This window comes from Oncorhynchus masou, chromosome 7, assembly GCF_036934945.1.
Source record: "Oncorhynchus masou masou isolate Uvic2021 chromosome 7, UVic_Omas_1.1, whole genome shotgun sequence".
Classification (NCBI taxonomy): domain Eukaryota; kingdom Metazoa; phylum Chordata; class Actinopteri; order Salmoniformes; family Salmonidae; genus Oncorhynchus; species Oncorhynchus masou.
In genome coordinates, this window is record NC_088218.1 from 14,705,401 (window position 1) to 14,722,052 (window position 16,652).

General features: G+C 46.5%; 1 long non-coding RNA gene across 1 annotated transcript; it reads left to right on the forward strand.

Annotated features, from left to right (window-relative positions):
* Nucleotides 1–505: 505 nt before the first annotated feature.
* Nucleotides 506–7,118, forward strand: LOC135543021 (uncharacterized). Its single transcript, XR_010456171.1, has 2 exons — nucleotides 506–595; nucleotides 6,743–7,118. It is a non-coding gene; the product is annotated as an uncharacterized LOC135543021 (long non-coding RNA).
* Nucleotides 7,119–16,652: the final 9,534 nt, after the last annotated feature.

Genomic DNA, 16,652 nt, shown 5'->3' on the forward strand with positions numbered 1-16,652 from the left:
TTAGTGCACAGTTAGACACATGAAAAGACCTAGCTAAAAGACAGTCAACGGGTTCTTTTAAAATGGGCTATTCTAATGTATCATTGTATGTACCTAATCTGTAGCAACAGGTCAAAGCATCATCAGCTAGCATAAAACCCCAGGCCATAGAAGAGGTTACGTTCAATGCTCAGAGTATCTACTCGCAAGATGCAGTAATGTTTAATCCCCTAGATAGAGAAAGTGATTATTTAAGTCATTTCTCACAAATGTTTTAAGAGCATTCTCTACTGCTCAGGTCTTAGAAGTGAGAATGATTCAAACTGGGAGTGGAGGGGTGAATAACTCTGAACTCTGAACTCTCCCTCCTCTCCTATCAGTGTGTTCTGTGCAGGCCAGGGCTGTGTTATGGGTCATAAAGTGGTCCTGAAGATAAGCAGCGGTCCAGAGGTTCCTCTGCGGTCCAGAGGTTAGTGATAGCAGGGTAAGACCTAGCTGGCATAGGGAGCGGGTTCAACCATTGTGGTTCTGGCGGAGCTGAAGACAGCATCGGTCCGGTCCGGGACCCAACGGTCTGCTGCTGCCCGGCCGACATAGCTGACCAACAGGAGGCCAGGTAAGCTGTCTCATATGACCCGATTCAACAGAGTTCACTTGACTTCTTCCTTTTAGAGTAAGGGCCATCCTTCAACCAATAGACAAGCTCAATTACTCAGTTACTATTGCAACTGTTACTGTGTTTTCAACAGGGATCACATAGGCGATACACACAAGATATTTGGGGAAAAAGAAAGGTACAAGGACAATTCAGAGAAGGGTTCTAGGTCTTAGAGACAGTCGTTTTTTTGGGGGGGGGCTTTGTTTTATGCCTTTGACTCCCCTCTGAAAAGAACAGGCGTAAACTTCTAACAGACCGACTTCAGACACTATGATTAGAGTACAGTATATTGTTGTAGTAGTGCATTATTGCAGGGCATGTGTCAGACATACAGTCCAGACACACAGACAGAGAGTGAGTGAGTAAGTTTAGAGAGTTGCTGGGTGTTAATTGAGGTACTTGATCTGAATCCAATAGTGTCTGATGCCGTGAGCCGACAGACTAAAAGGGTTGTGAAATCAACATCAGACACACACACACACACACACACACACACACACACACACACACACACACACACACACACACACACACACACACACACACACACACACACACACACACACACACACACACACACACACACACACACACACACACACAGTGTAGTTACAATTAACAAGCTGTGTCTGGGCAACCCGATACACACTGACTAAGTACAGAGGGAGGAGGGAGTGAATGAAAGAGAGGAAGAGAAGAGGGGACAAGAGAGGTAGGGTAGAGAGCGAGTGGTAAAGGGAGAGAAAGGGGGAAGAGGGGTTGGTAACCTGGGTAACCTGGTTTTCTATCTTCTCCACTCACACTTTCTCCTTCCATTTCTTTCTACTTGTCCTCTCATCTTCCTTTCTCCCCTCCTGACCTCTCTCCTCTCATCCTCCTCTCTCCCCTGTCATCTCTCCTCTCATCTTCCTTTCTCCCCTCCTGTCCTCTCTCCCCCTGTCCTCTCTCCTCTCATCTTCCTTTCTCCCCTCCTGTCCTCTCTCCTCTCATCCTCATCTCTCCCCCTGTCCTCTCATCCTCCTCTCTCCCCCTGTTCTCTCTCCTCTCATCATCTCTCCCCCTGTCCTCTCTCCTCTCATCCTCATCTCTCCCCCTGCACTGTCATACTCCCCTCTCCCCTCCTGTCCTCTCTCCTCTCATCTCTCCCCCTGTCCTCTCTCCTCTCATCCTCATCTCTCTCCCTGTCCTCTCATCCTCCTCTCTCCTATGTCCTCTCTTTCCCTCTATTTCACACTCTCCTCCACTCTCTCCTTTCTATTCATCTCCTCTTTCACCTCCCCTCTCCTCCTCCTCTCCTCACTCTCCTTAACTCTTGCAGGTGTTATCTCTCTCTCTTAAGCGGAGGCAATTACCCATTGACCTAATAAATAATTAATCTGATAGGCTCATTAATTATTAATGTTAATTGCTGATTTAGGTTTCCTTCAACACAAAAAGACACAAGGGAGGGGAGAATGCCAACAACTCTAAGGTCAAAGAGTCTCGCTCACACACAAACACACACACACACACACACACACACACACACACACACACACACACACACACACACACACACACACACACACACACACACACACACACACACACACACACACAGGGTTAGATGAATGCGACAGTGGTAGGGTTCAGGGTCAGGGTTAGATGAAGGTGGTAGGGTTCAGGGTTAGGGCTAGATGAAGGTGGTAGGGTTAAGGGTTAGGGTTAGATGAAGGTGGTAGGGTTCAGGGTTAGATGAAGGTGGTAGGGTTCAGGGTTAGATGAAGGTTGTAGGGTTCAGGGTTAGGGTTAGATGAAGGTGGTAGGGTTCAGGGTTAGATGAAGGTGGTAGGGTTTAGGGTTAGATGAAGGTGGTAGGGTTCAGGGTTAGGGTTAGATGAAGGTGATAGGGTACAGGGGTAGGGTTAGATGAAGGTGGTAGGGTTCAGAGTTAGGGTTAGATGAAGGTGGTAGGGTTCAGGGTTAGGGTTAGATGGAGGTGGTAGGGTTCAGGGTTAGGGTTATATGAAGGTGGTAGGGTTCAGTGTTAGGGCTAGATGGAGGTGATAGGGTTCAGTGTTAGGGTTAGATGAAGGTGGTATGGTTCAGGGTTAGGGCTAGGGCTAGATGAAGGTGATAGGGTTCAGAGTTAGGGTTAGATGAAGGTGATATGGTTCAGTGTTAGGGCTAGATGAAGGTGGTAGGGTTCAGGGTTAGGATTAGATGAAGGTGGTAGGGTTCAGGGTTAGTGCTAGATGAAGGTGGTAGGGTTAAGGGGTAGGGTTAGATAAGGTGTTAGGGTTCAGGGTTAGGGTTAGATGAAGGTGGTAGGGTTCAGTGTTAGGGCTAGATGAAGGTGGTAGGGTTCAGGGTTAGGGTTAGATGAAGGTGGTAGGGTTCAGGGTTAGGGTTAGATGAAGGTGGAAGGGATCAGGGTTAGGGTTAGATGAAGGTAGTAGGGTTCAGGGTTATGGTTAGATGAAGGTGGTAGGGTTCAGGGTAAGAGTTAGGGTTAGGTGAAGGTGATAGGGTTCAGGGTTAGGGTTAGATGAAGGTGGTAGGGTTCAGGGTTAGGGTTAGATGAAGGTGGTCGGGTTAGGGGTTCAGGGTTAGATGAAGGTGGTAGGGTTAGGGCAAGATGAAGGTGGTAGGATTCAAGGTTAGGGCTAGATGACGGTGGTAGGGTTCAGGGTTCAGGGTTAGATGAAGGTGGTAGGGTTAAGGCTAGATGAAGGTGGTAGGGTTCAGGGTTAGGGTTAGATGAGGGTGGTAGGGTTCAGGGTTAGGGTTAGATGAGGGTGGTAGGGTTCAGGATTAAGGTTAGAAGAAGGTGGTAGGGTTCAAGGTTAGGGCTAGATGAAGGTGGTAGGGTTCAGGATTAGGGCTAGATGACGGTGGTAGGGTTCAGGGTTAGGGTTAGATGAGGGTGGTAGGGTTCAGGATTAGGGATAGATGAAGGTGGTAGGGTTCAGGAATAGGGCTAGATGACGGTGGTAGGGTTCAGGATTAGGGCTAGATGACGGTGGTAGGGTTCAGGGTTAGGGTTAGATGAGGGTGGTAGGGTTCAGGATTAGGGTTAGAAGAAGGTGGTAGGGTTCAAGGTTAGGGCTAGATGAAGGTGGTAGGGTTCAGGATTAGGGCTAGATGAAGGTGGTAGGGTTAGGGTTAGATGAAGGTGGTAGGGTTTACGATTAGGGATAGATGAAGGTGGTAGGGTTCAGGGTTAGGGTTAGATGAGGGTGGTAGGGTTCAGGGTTAGGGTTAGATGAAGGTGGTAGGGTTCAGGATTAGGGCTAGATGACGGTGGTAGGGTTCAGGTTTCAGGGTTAGATGAAGGTGGTAAGGTTAGGGCTAGATGAAGGTGATAGAGTTCAGGGTTCAGGGTTAGATGAAGGTGGTAAGGTTCAGGGTTAGGGCTAGATGACGGTGGTAGGGTTCAGGGTTCAGGGTTAGATGAAGGTGGTAGGGTTAGGGCTAGATGAAGGTGATAGGGTTCAGGGTTAGGGTTAGATGAATGTGGTAGGGTTCAGGGTTAGGGCTAGATGAAGGTGGTAGGGTTCAGGGTTAGGGCTAGATGACAGTGTTAGGGTTCAGGGTTAGGGTTAGATGACGGTGGTAGGGTTCAGGGTTAGGGCTCGATGAAGGTAGTAGGGTTCAGGGTTAGGGTTAGATGAAGGTGGTAGGGTTCAGGGTTAGGGTTAGATGAAGGTGGTAGGGTTCAGGGTTAGGGTTAGGGTTAGATGAAGGTGGTAGGGTTCAGGATTAGGGCTAGATGAAGGTAGTAGGGTTCAGGTTTAGGGTTAGATGAAGGTGGTAGGGTTCAGGGTTAGGGTTAGGGTTAGATGAAGGTGGTAGGGTTCAGGATTAGGGCTAGATGACGGTGGTAGGGTTCAGGGTTAGGGCTAGATGAAGGTGGTAGGGTTCAAGGTTAGGGCTAGGTGACGGTGGTAGGGTTCAGGGTTCTGGGTTAGATGAAGGTGGTAAGGTTAGGGCTAGATGAAGGTGATAGGGTTCAGGGTTCAGGGTTAGATGAAGGTGGTAAGGTTCAGGGTTAGGGCTAGATGACGGTGGTAGGGTTCAGGGTTCAGGGTTAGATGAAGGTGGTAGGGTTAGGGCTAGATGAAGGTGATAAGGTTCAGGGTTAGGGTTAGATGAATGTGGTAGGGTTCAGGGTTAGGGCTAGATGAAGGTGGTAGGGTTCAGGGTTAGGGCTAAATGACAGTGGTAGGGTTCAGGGTTAGTGTTAGATGACGGTGGTAGGGTTCAGGGTTAGGGCTCGATGAAGGTAGTAGGGTTCAGGGTTAGGGTTAGATGAAGGTGGTAGGGTTCAGGGTTAGGGTTAGATTAAGTTGGTAGGGTTCAGGGTTAGGGCTAGATGACGGTGGTAGGGTTCAGGGTTAGGGTTAGATGAAGGTGGTGGGTTTTAGGGTTAGGGTTAGATGAAGGTGGTAGGGTTCAGGGTTAGATGAAGGTGGTAGGGTTCAGAGTTAGATGAAGGTTGTAGGGTTCAGGCTTAGGGTTAGATGAAGGTGGTAGGGTTCAGGGTTAGATGAAGGTGGTAGGGTTTAGGGTTAGATGAAGGTGGTAGAGTTCAGGGTTAGGGCTAGATGACGGTGGTAGGGTTCAGGGTTAGGGTTAGATGAAGGTGGTAGGGTTCAGGGTTCAGAGTTAGATGAAGGTGGTAAGGTTAGGGCTAGATGAAGGTGATAGGGTTCAGGGTTAGGGTTAGATGAAGGTGGTAGGGTTCAGGGTTAGGGTTAGATGAAGGTGGTAGGGTTCAGGGTTCAGAGTTAGATGAAGCTGGTAAGGTTAGGGCTAGATGAAGGTGATAGGGTTCAGGGTTAGGGTTAGATGAAGGTGGTAGGGTTCAGGGTTAGGGTTAGATGAAGGTGGTAGGGTTCAGGGTTCAGAGTTAGATGAAGGTGGTAAGGTTAGGGCTAGATGAAGGTGATAGGGTTCAGGGTTAGGGTTAGATGAAGGTGGTAGGGTTCAGGGTTAGGGTTAGATGAAGGTGGTAGGGTTCAGGGTTCAGAGTTAGATGAAGCTGGTAAGGTTAGGGCTAGATGAAGGTGATAGGGTTCAGGGTTAGGGTTAGATGAAGGTGGTAGGGTTCAGGGTTAGGGTTAGATGAAGGTGGTAGGGTTCAGGGTTCAGAGTTAGATGAAGGTGGTAAGGTTAGGGCTAGATGAAGGTGATAGGGTTCAGGGTTAGGGTTAGATGAAGGTGGTAGGGTTCAGGGTTAGGGCTAGATGAAGGTGGTAGGGTTCAGGGTTAGGGTCTAGATGACGGTGGTAGGGTTCAGGGTTAGGGTTAGATGAAGGTGGTAGGGTTCAGGGTTCAGGGTTAGGGTTAGATGAAGGTGGTAGGGTTCAGGATTAGGGCTAGATGAAGGTGGTAGGGTTCAGGGTTAGGGTTAGATGAAGGAGGTAGGGTTCAGGGTTAGGGCTAGATGAAGGTGGTAGGGTTCAGGGTTAGGGCTAGATGAAGGTGGTAGGGTTCAGGGTTAGGGCTCGATGAAGATGGTAGGGTTCAGGGTTAGGGCTAGATGAAGGTGGTAGGGTTCAGGGTTAGGGTTAGATGAAGGTGGTAGGGTTCAGGGTTAGGGCTAGATGAAGGTGGTAGGGTTCAGGGTTAGGGCTAGATGAAGGTGGTAGGGTTCAGGGTTAGGGCTAGATGAAGGTGGTATGGTTCAGGGTTAGGGCTAGATGAAGGTGGTAGGGTTCAGGGTTAAGGCTGTTGGGGATATGATGAGTTAAAAGACAATACCCAAGAATCCATGACAGATTAGCTCATGTACTTAACGTTGATCAATAAACTTGATAGTGGCGAATTGAACAGAGTAATGGATGGGCGTGAGCTGGCACTAGCAGATATCTGTGTGTGGTACAATGACACGATTCAGGGACACTAGGAAATGCTTATTGTAAAAACCAATTAATGAAAACTGAAACCTTTTCATATGGATAGCTGTTCCCTAACCCAAATCATGATGTCACTGCACTCAGTTCGGACTTTGCACTTGAAGCTTTATCTTTTATCTGTGAGTTGTACTTGAAGTTCTGTTGAGTCAAGACTTACCCACTGACATGTCTGTTTGCCTGTCTGCCTGTCCGTCTGTATTTCTAGAAAGCCTGGAGGATATTTTTCTTTAATGGATGAGGGAAGGGACCGTTCCCTCCAGAGGAGTTGCTTGGATGGACAAGACGGAGACATAAAGGTGATTGGAGGGATTAGAGAAAGAGAGCTTCTGATTGGAGAAAGAGATTCTGACCTCCCACCTTCAGTAACAAGGATTCATCCTGTTGTTGTATTTTGAACTAGCAGGGAATCTCTGTTACTGGGGGTGAGGGTACAGAGAGCTCACACAAACACATTCCGTCACACACACGAAGACGCACACACAGACACACACGTTTGTTATTTTACTGCTTACATTTCTCCTGTACTGTGCTATGTATGTACTGTATCTAATTTCATTAAAGATGTGAGAAGATGTTCTTGACTTCTGGGGTCTGTATTACTAACTAGACTATGATTGTGTGAGGAATTGCTTGACTCAGTGTTAAGGTTCTGAAGGGAGACAGTATTGACTCTGTGTAGAGGTTTTGAAGGGAGACAGTATTGACTCAGTGTTAAGGTTTTGAAGGGAGACAGTATTGACTCTGTGTAGAGGTTTTGCAGGGAGTCAGTATTGACTCAGTGTAGAGGCTTTTCAGGGAGTCAGTATTGACTCAGTGTAGAGGTTTTTCAGGGAGTCAGTATTGACTCAGTGTAGAGGTTTTGAAGGGAGTCAGTATTGACTCAGTGTAGAGGCTTTTCAGGGAGTCAGTATTGACTCAGTGTAGAGGTTTTTCAGGGTTAAGGTGACTCAGTGTTAAGGTTTTGAAGGGAGTCAGTATTGACTCTGTGTAGAGGTTTTTCAGGGAGTCAGTATTGACTCAGTGTAGAGGTTTTGCAGGGAGACAGTATTGACTCAGTGAAGATGTTTTGCAGGGAGACAGTATTGACTCAGTGTAGAGGTTTTTCGGGAGTCAGTATTGACTTAGTGTAGAGGTTTCAGTGTAGAGGTTTTTCAGGGAGACAGTATTGACTCAGTGTTAAGGTTTTGAAGGGAGACAGTATTGACTCTGTAGAGGTTTTTCAGGGAGACAGTATTGACTCAGTGTTAAGGTTTTGAAGGGAGACAGTATTGACTCAGTGTATAGGTTTTGCAGGGAGACAGTATTGACTCAGTGAAGATGTTTTGCAGGGAGACAGTATTGACTCAGTGAAGATGTTTTGCAGGGAGATAGTATTGACTTAGTGTAGAGGTTTTTCAGGGAGACAGTATTGACTCAGTGAAGATGTTTTGCAGGGAGACAGTATTGACTCAGTGAAGATGTTTTGCAGGGAGACAGTATTGACTTAGTGTAGAGGTTTTTCAGGGAGACAGTATTGACTCAGTGAAGATGTTTTGCAGGGAGACAGTATTGACTCAGTGAAGATGTTTTGCAGGGAGACAGTATTGACTCAGTGTAGAGGTTTTTCAGGGAGACAGTATTGACTCAGTGTTAAGGTTTTGAAGGGAGACAGTATTGACTCTGTAGAGGTTTTTCAGGGAGACAGTATTGACTCAGTGTTAAGGTTTTGAAGGGAGACAGTATTGACTCAGTGTATAGGTTTTGCAGGGAGACAGTATTGACTCAGTGAAGATGTTTTGCAGGGAGACAGTATTGACTCAGTGAAGATGTTTTGCAGGGAGACAGTATTGACTCAGTGTATAGGTTTTGCAGGGAGACAGTATTGACTCAGTGAAGATGTTTTGCAGGGAGACAGTATTGACTCAGTGAAGATGTTTTGCAGGGAGACAGTATTGACTCAGTGAAGATGTTTTGCAGGGAGACAGTATTTCAATTTTCCTGTATGTGTTTTTACATTTCCCTCCTCTGAAATAAATAAATATTGTGTTTATCAACACTGAATCACCACTGACCCCCACAGCCCTTTGTTGGTCTCACCCTGTTGGTTACAGGACAGGGCCAGAGCATGGGGAGGGTGGAAGGAATAATCCTCATGTGGGTGGGTATTTACTTATCTGACACTTTCATCCAGCACACTATGAACCCCCGGGAACCTCTACACAAATGCACACACATGGCACACGGTTCTACCCCCTCACCCACCCAACACACACACTCACACAAACACACTCAGATCCCGGGAGCAGTCCTGTGAGACCTCACGTTAACTCGCCGGTCGACGTTTGGCCATGACACACCGGCAAGGGTGCGATGCGGCGGAACGACCGGAAAAACAAATATGCCAAAACAATGGGCTGGTGAGGGGTAATCAAACGGAGCAGAGGAATACACACACACACACGCACGCACGCACACGCACACACACACACACACACACACAAACTGAAAGGTTAAGTAAACAAAACAAAGTGCTGACATGAATATGAGAGGAGTTGAGAAATGCTCCAGAGAGATGTATGTGGACCCTGTAGGTCTGTTAATGATTCCAGCTCTTATTACTGGATGGGATAATATGATATTATGTAGTCATCTGGTGTGTTTTTTAAGTCCCTCCGGAGCCCTTTCCCTTAAATGACCTGGATAGCAGTAAACTTCAAGCACAGCATGAGCTGAACACAGCCCTGCTTCCCAAAACTACACCTGCACGTTCAATATTACTGATGCCTATTACAGATCTGCCTGGTCAGGTATCTGGAAAGTCACTGGGAATCTGAAATCACTTATAGGAGGAGAGAAAGACAGATAGAGGGAGAGAGAGAGGGGGGAGATGATGAAGAGAGACACAGAGAGAGAACGTTTTAATAACAGAAGAAAATAATCATATAATTGTCCCAGTATTGGTCTTCAATGAAGCTTACAGTAAGTTCTAATTGTGTAAAGAAGAAGATTTGGAGACACAAGAACATAACTTACTGTAAATACAAACATGAGAGAGAAAGTTATCTCTCGCAGCCCGATTTGGATTCCTTTGTGGTTGAATTAAGCCAGCGCTGTGTCTCCTCACTCAGTCTCTCTCTCAGACCTGGCCGGCTAAAGTGTATTATTTTCTGGAAATGTTTTCTGTTCAGACTCAGGGTCGCTAAAGTTAACCCTCATGGGCGCACGCACACACTTGATTGATCGCACACACGCAACACACACACCGTCCCATACAGCCATCCATCACCATGGAAACATGGACATCCCTAAACAGATTTCTTCCTGATATCCCATCAGACAGACAGGGGACAGAGAGAGACAGAAAGAGAGGGATGGGATGGAGAGATAGAGAGAGGGATGAAGTTCACTGTGACTTTATGGTCGTCAAGGACAGAAGTATAGCACTGTCTAACCACTAATCCTATTTCAATCACCAGCTCTAACCTTACACATGACCCTTAACCCTAATCAGAACACACCTTTACTTTGTCAACAGCTCCATTTTCAACAGCTCCACCACCATTTTCCTCTCTAGCATGGCCGTCTAGTGCTGAGCAGGGCTCTGTATTGTAGGGGAATATATCATTGGCCAGTGGGATGTCTACAGGTATTGTAGGGGAATATATCATTGGCCAGTGGGATGTCTACAGGTATTGTAGGGGAATATATCATTGGCCAGTGTGATGTCTACAGGTATTGTAGGGGAATATATCATTGGCCAGTGTGATGTCTACAGGTATTGTAGGGGAATATATCATTGGCCAGTGGGATGTCTACAGGTATTGTAGGGGAATATATCATTGGCCAGTGGGATGTCTACAGGTATTGTAGGGGAATATATCATTGGCCAGTGTGATGTCTACAGGTATTGTAGGGGAATATATCATTGGCCAGTGTGATGTGTACAGGTATTGTAGGGGAATATATCATTGGCCAGTGTGATGTCTACAGGTATTGTAGGGGAATATATCATTGGCCAGTGTGATGTGTACAGGTATTGTAGGGGAATATATCATTGGCCAGTGTGATGTGTACAGGTATTGTAGGGGAATATATCATTGGCCAGTGTGATGTCTACAGGTATTGTAGGGGAATATATCATTGGCCAGTGTGATGTCTACAGGTATTGTAGGGGAATATATCATTGGCCAGTGTGATGTGTACAGGTATTGTCAGGTGGGTCATCTCTGTTCTGAGCCTGGAGGTAACCTCATACTTCCTGGGTATTACTGCTCCTCTCATATTGGCGATACACTATTAATATATAGCTGGGAGGAAGCAAGTCTAAGACCTGATCCACTAAGGTCATTTAAGTTCGACATAGCAGATATTCATGACAGTGAGTGTAGTTATTAAAAACATTAACCATTTATTGTAAATTCCTGGGTTATTCATATCAATTGATAACTAATGTACATGTTGCCAGATTGTACATGTTCATCAATGAATTGTCATTTTAATGTCTTTAGGAAAATACCAGGTATAGCGGTCTGTAAATTGAAGCATAACCGATAGCATTTACAGAGACTGTAGAAGGCCGTTGTGCCTTTGTCTCTTCCCTGTGACTGTTGTCCTCTATTGCTCTATATGAGCCAGACCTCAGTCCACTAAAGCACCCATCAATCAACCATAGAGGCAATCAGTGGTATTACTGTCCCACCCACAGCATCACTCATACTGTGGGGAGAAGGAAAGAAGGAAAGAGGAGAATAGATGGAGAAAGAGAGAGAGAGAGAGAGAGAGAGAGAGAGGGAGAGCGAGAGAGAGAAGGAGGGAGAGAAAGAGTTCTGCTAGAGGGGGAATAGGTGGAGAGAAAAGACAGAGAGAAGGGGAGAGTTATAGAGAGAGCGGCAAAGAGAAAGAAGAGAGAGGTAAAGTGTGTGGGAGAGAGAGAGAGAGAGAAAATGGGAGAGAGAGAGTGAGAGAAATTGGAAAATAGAGAGAGAGACGGTGAGAGAAATAGAGAGAGAGAGAGAGAGAGAGAGAGAGACAGAGTGAGAGAAATAGAGAAATAGAGAGAGAGAGACGGTGAGAGAAACAGAGAGAGACAGAGAGAAAGAGAGAGAGAGAGACAGAGTGAGAGAAATAGAGAGAGAGAGAGAGAGAGAGAGAGAGAGAGAGAGAGAGAGAGAGAGACAGCGAGAGCGTGAGAGAGACAGAGAGAAATAGAGAGAGAGAGAGAGAGAGAGAGAGAGAGAGACAGCGAGAGCGTGAGAGAGACAGAGAGAAAGAGAGAGGGATGTCAGCAGCAGTGGTACGTCATTTTTGCAGTAGGACTCTGAGGCGATCGATAGACCAGAACTGTCCCACTGTGACATCATCACCAGAGACATCGCTTGTCATTGGTCCTACATAGATCTCAAAAGCGTTTTACCTGGAGCCAAAAGGGTTCTTTCTACCTGTAACCAAAAAGGGTTCTTCAACAGGTTCTCCTATGGGGACAGCCGAAAACCCTTTTAGGTCCTAGAGTGTTCTCACCCTTTCCCTCCATCTCTTTCCCACCCACCCACCTGTCCCCTGCCTCCCTCCCTCCAGTGGGGGTGTGTATGTATAATTCATCCGTGTTAATGGGGGTCAGGAGGAGGGGCATTGGGTTTCACCCTCCTGACATTCAACACCCCTCCGTGTGATGTTACATACCCTTTAATTACAGCTGCAACTGGAGCCCAGAGCTCAGGTAGTCACTGACCTCGAGGGGAGAGGAGGAGGGGAGAGGGGAAGAGGGGGGATGGGTGAAGTAGGTGGGAGCTTGTCAAAGTCAACTCTTTTTGAGGAGATTTGAAGCCTGTGTGTGATATCTTTTCATGTTTCATAATGGAACCAGATATAGTGAAACATATTACTGTGCAGTCTAACTTTCAGCGGAACACATACAAATAGATCAATGTTTGCTTTCCCCAATTTAAGGTCATACAGTTTTCCCCCTTTCAGTATCGATGAGATGGTGAGAGAACAGGAACAGACAACTGGAGATACAGAGAGAGAGAGAGAAGTGGTTCAGTGTGAGAGGATGAACTGAGACAATCTCTTTTCTCTCTCCATCTCCTTTTTCCTATCTTTTCTCTTTTTTTCGAGGGTGGGTGATTAAATATTTAGAGTTGTGCGTCGGGGGGCGATGGGGAGAATGCGAGAATGATTGATGTGCTAGCGGGAATGCAGCAGTTAGCACTAAAAAGCAGGCGACTGTGTTACCCCACCCATCGATGGACCCACCATTAGTGGCTGCTAATAGGCACAGGATTGCCCCTTTCCATATCCTTCAGGACACGACACATCGCCAAGCTAACTACATGTCAGTGGAGCCCTCTCCCCATCTATCTATCTATCTATCTATCTATCTATCTATCTATCTATCTATCTATCTATCTATCTATCTATCTATCTATCTATTTATCTCTCCTCTCTTCATCTCTCCTTCTAACTTCCCTCCTCTCTTCATCTCTCTTCTCTTCATCTCTCCTCTCTTCCTCTCTCCTCTCTTCATCTCTCCTCTCTTCATCTCTCTTCTCTTCATCTCTCCTCTCTTCATCTCTCCTCTCTTCATCTCTCCTCTCTTCATCTCTCCTTCTAGCTTCCCTCTCCTCTCTATCTCCCCTTCTAACTTCCCTCTCCTCTCTCTATATCTCCTCTCTTCTCGATCTGTCCTCTCATCTCTCCTCTCTGCTTCTCAACTTTTCTCTCTCCACTCATCTCTATCTCTTCTCCTATCCTCCAATATTTTACATTTTCTCTCTCTCACATTTTCCTCCTGTTGTTTCCTGATAGTTTCCTCCTTTACCATGGAGTCTGGTGTCTGGAAGCCAGTTTCCCACATCGTGTAGCTATATCAGTGGCTGTGTGAAGGCAAAGGAGGCAGGCAGGCAGGCTGGTGTTCCTGGTCGGTTGGCTCCATCCTACATCGTGTCAAAGAAGGCCGGTGGCCTGCGGCTGTGATTCAAACCACACTGGACACACAGACACACACACGGTGGTTAGAGGTTTCCAAACCCCTCTGAACCACACTGGCCTCTGGTGAGCCACAGCGTCCGCGGGGTGTAGAGTGACAACTGAACTGCCCTCAGAGCACGCACGCACGCACGCACACACACACACACACGCACGCACGCACGCACGCACGCACGCACGCACGCACACACACACACACACACACACACACACACACACACACACACACACACACACACACACACACACACACACACACACACACACACACACACACACACACACACACACACACACACACACACAGAGAGACACACACACACACACTGTCTCGGTCGAGAGACTCCGTTCAGACAGAGAGATAATTATACACACATCACTCTCAGACTAAATCGTCCAAAACTGCTTTCCATTCCATCACTTTCCATCAGTCTAAAAGCTATCTCTGCATTATGAACAGCTGATTCTATCACACACACAAAATCAAGCAGTCACACACACATGGTCATAGAGTAATGTCCATTCAATCACAGCACATAGCCAACACACACACAGCACACGTGTGTACACACATGCACACGCACAAACATTCAGGTCTTGCCCTTATTGTGTTTCTCAGTCTCTGGTTTCATCCTGACACATGGTAATAGATTCCGCTGTAGGGTTGCGGCGCTGCTAAGTGGGGGAGAACGCTCACGTTTCACTGAAAACAAATCACTCTTTTCTTTTTCTCTCCTCTCCTTCTCAGCCCTGACCTTCCCCACCTCCCCCTCCTCATCTGTCCATCCTGTCTCTTCCCTTACACTCCTTTATAACCCCCTAGTTCCCCTCTCACCTCGTTCCCTCGGGTCCTCTCCTCTTCCTCTCAGTCATTCACTTCATCCCCTCGTTTTCCCTTAGTTTCACTATTTCTCTATCTTCCTGTTGGAATCATTCCTCTCATATCACTTTAGAACGTGTTAGATTCACCACTAATGCAGAAAGAGAGGCTGTACACAGATCTCTGTACCACCTAAAAGTGAAGCTTGGCAAAGAAATTGAGCAAAAGCAATGGTGGAAATGTTGTCAGCTATGCTCACCTTGAAACCAAATGTCCCTATTTGGGGACTTAAAACAGAGTATGAATCTGTATCTTTCTTTTTTATAAGCCTGCTGAGCTGAAGCCCAAGGCATTATCATTGGAAGTTAACACAACCCTATACCCAGTTGCCCTCCAGGGCTGGAGATGGAGCCCCCTACAGTGGAAGCACCTGCTGTTGTCCTGTGGAGGAGCAACACTGCCTCTGAGTGGCCACAGGGTGTAACCGCAGAGAGAGATATCCACTACAAAGTCCCTTGTTATGTTTTACCTTACAGCACGATATTCATATCAGGGGCGCAGCTTTAGTTTTAGAAGTGTGGAGTGTGTGGGGGGGGGGGCATAATATATATATGTATAGGGGTGCAGCTTTCCCTTACACTCCTGTGTGTATATATATATATATAGGGGCGCAGCTTTCCCTTACACTCCTGTGTATATATATATATATATATACATATATACTGTATCCAGTCGGATAAACACTCCAAACAGTCTGGGGGGGGACAAAAAATACATTTCTGAATGTAGGGGGGACATGTCACCCCATCCCCAGTGAAAGTTGCGCCCCTGATTCATATGGTAATTGGAATATAATTAAATGGTAAGTGCATAAGGGTTAAAGAACAATTTGCCATTGAATATCATCAGCATTTAAAGAATCGTTTGGTCTTCTGGTGAAATAGGCGTCAGAGTGAGAGAGAGGTGGGGAAATGTTGAGCTAACGCATTATTCATGGTAGATTAGTCATTAGTAATTAGAACTGCCTCTGACGACCAACCAGAGACAGAGTAGATTTGACATTTGATTCCTTTAGCAGAGGCTCTGACCCAGACTGACAAATACAGAGGCTGAGCCAGAGAGGGACAGAAAGCCACGAACACAGACAGACATAAGGAGAAAGAGAGAGAAAGAAAGACACACAGACGGACATGGAGACGGACAGAGATAGAAAGAGAGAAAGAGAGACACACAGACAAAGAGAGACAGACAGTCTGGATTTTTAGGACCATCAGGAATGATGAATGGATAGGAAAGGAACACACTGTCCCTCACTCACCTCCCACACACACACACACACTCACACTCACACGCACACGCACACACACACACACACACACACACACACACACACACACACACACACACACACACACACACACACACACACACCCCTGTCTCGGTCGAGAGACTCCGTTCAGACAGAGAGACAGAGAGCAGTGAATGGCTGGATGCTCTCAGTTTGAATGTTCTCCTCCCAGCAACAGGTCCAAACCACAAATCACACACACACACACACACACACACACACACACACACACACACACACACACACACACACACACACACACACACACACACACACACACACACACACACACAAACAAATGCACGCACGCATACATGCACACACACGCACACACACACACACACACACACACACACACACACACACACACACACACACACACACACACACACACACACAAACAAATGCACGCACGCATACATGCACACACACGCACACACACACACACACACACACACACACACACACACACACACACACACACACACACACACACACACACACACACACACACACACACACACACAAACAAATGCACGCACGCATACATGCACACACACACACACACACACACACACACACACACACACACACACACACACACACACACACACACACACACACACACACACACACACACACAAACAAAAGCACGCACGCATACATGCACACACACACACACACACACACACACACACACACACACACACACACACACACACACACACACACACACACACATAGTGTGCATTTGGAAAGTATTCAGACCCCTTGACTTTTTCCACATTTTGTTACGTTACAGCCTTATTCTAAAATGGATTCAATAAATGTTCTTCATCAATCGACACACAATATCAAAATCAAATCAAATCAAATTGTATTTGTCACATGCGCAGAATACAACAGGTGTAGACCTTACAGTGAAATGCTTACTTACAAGCCCTTAACCAACAATGCAGTTTTAAGAACATACCTTAAAAAAAG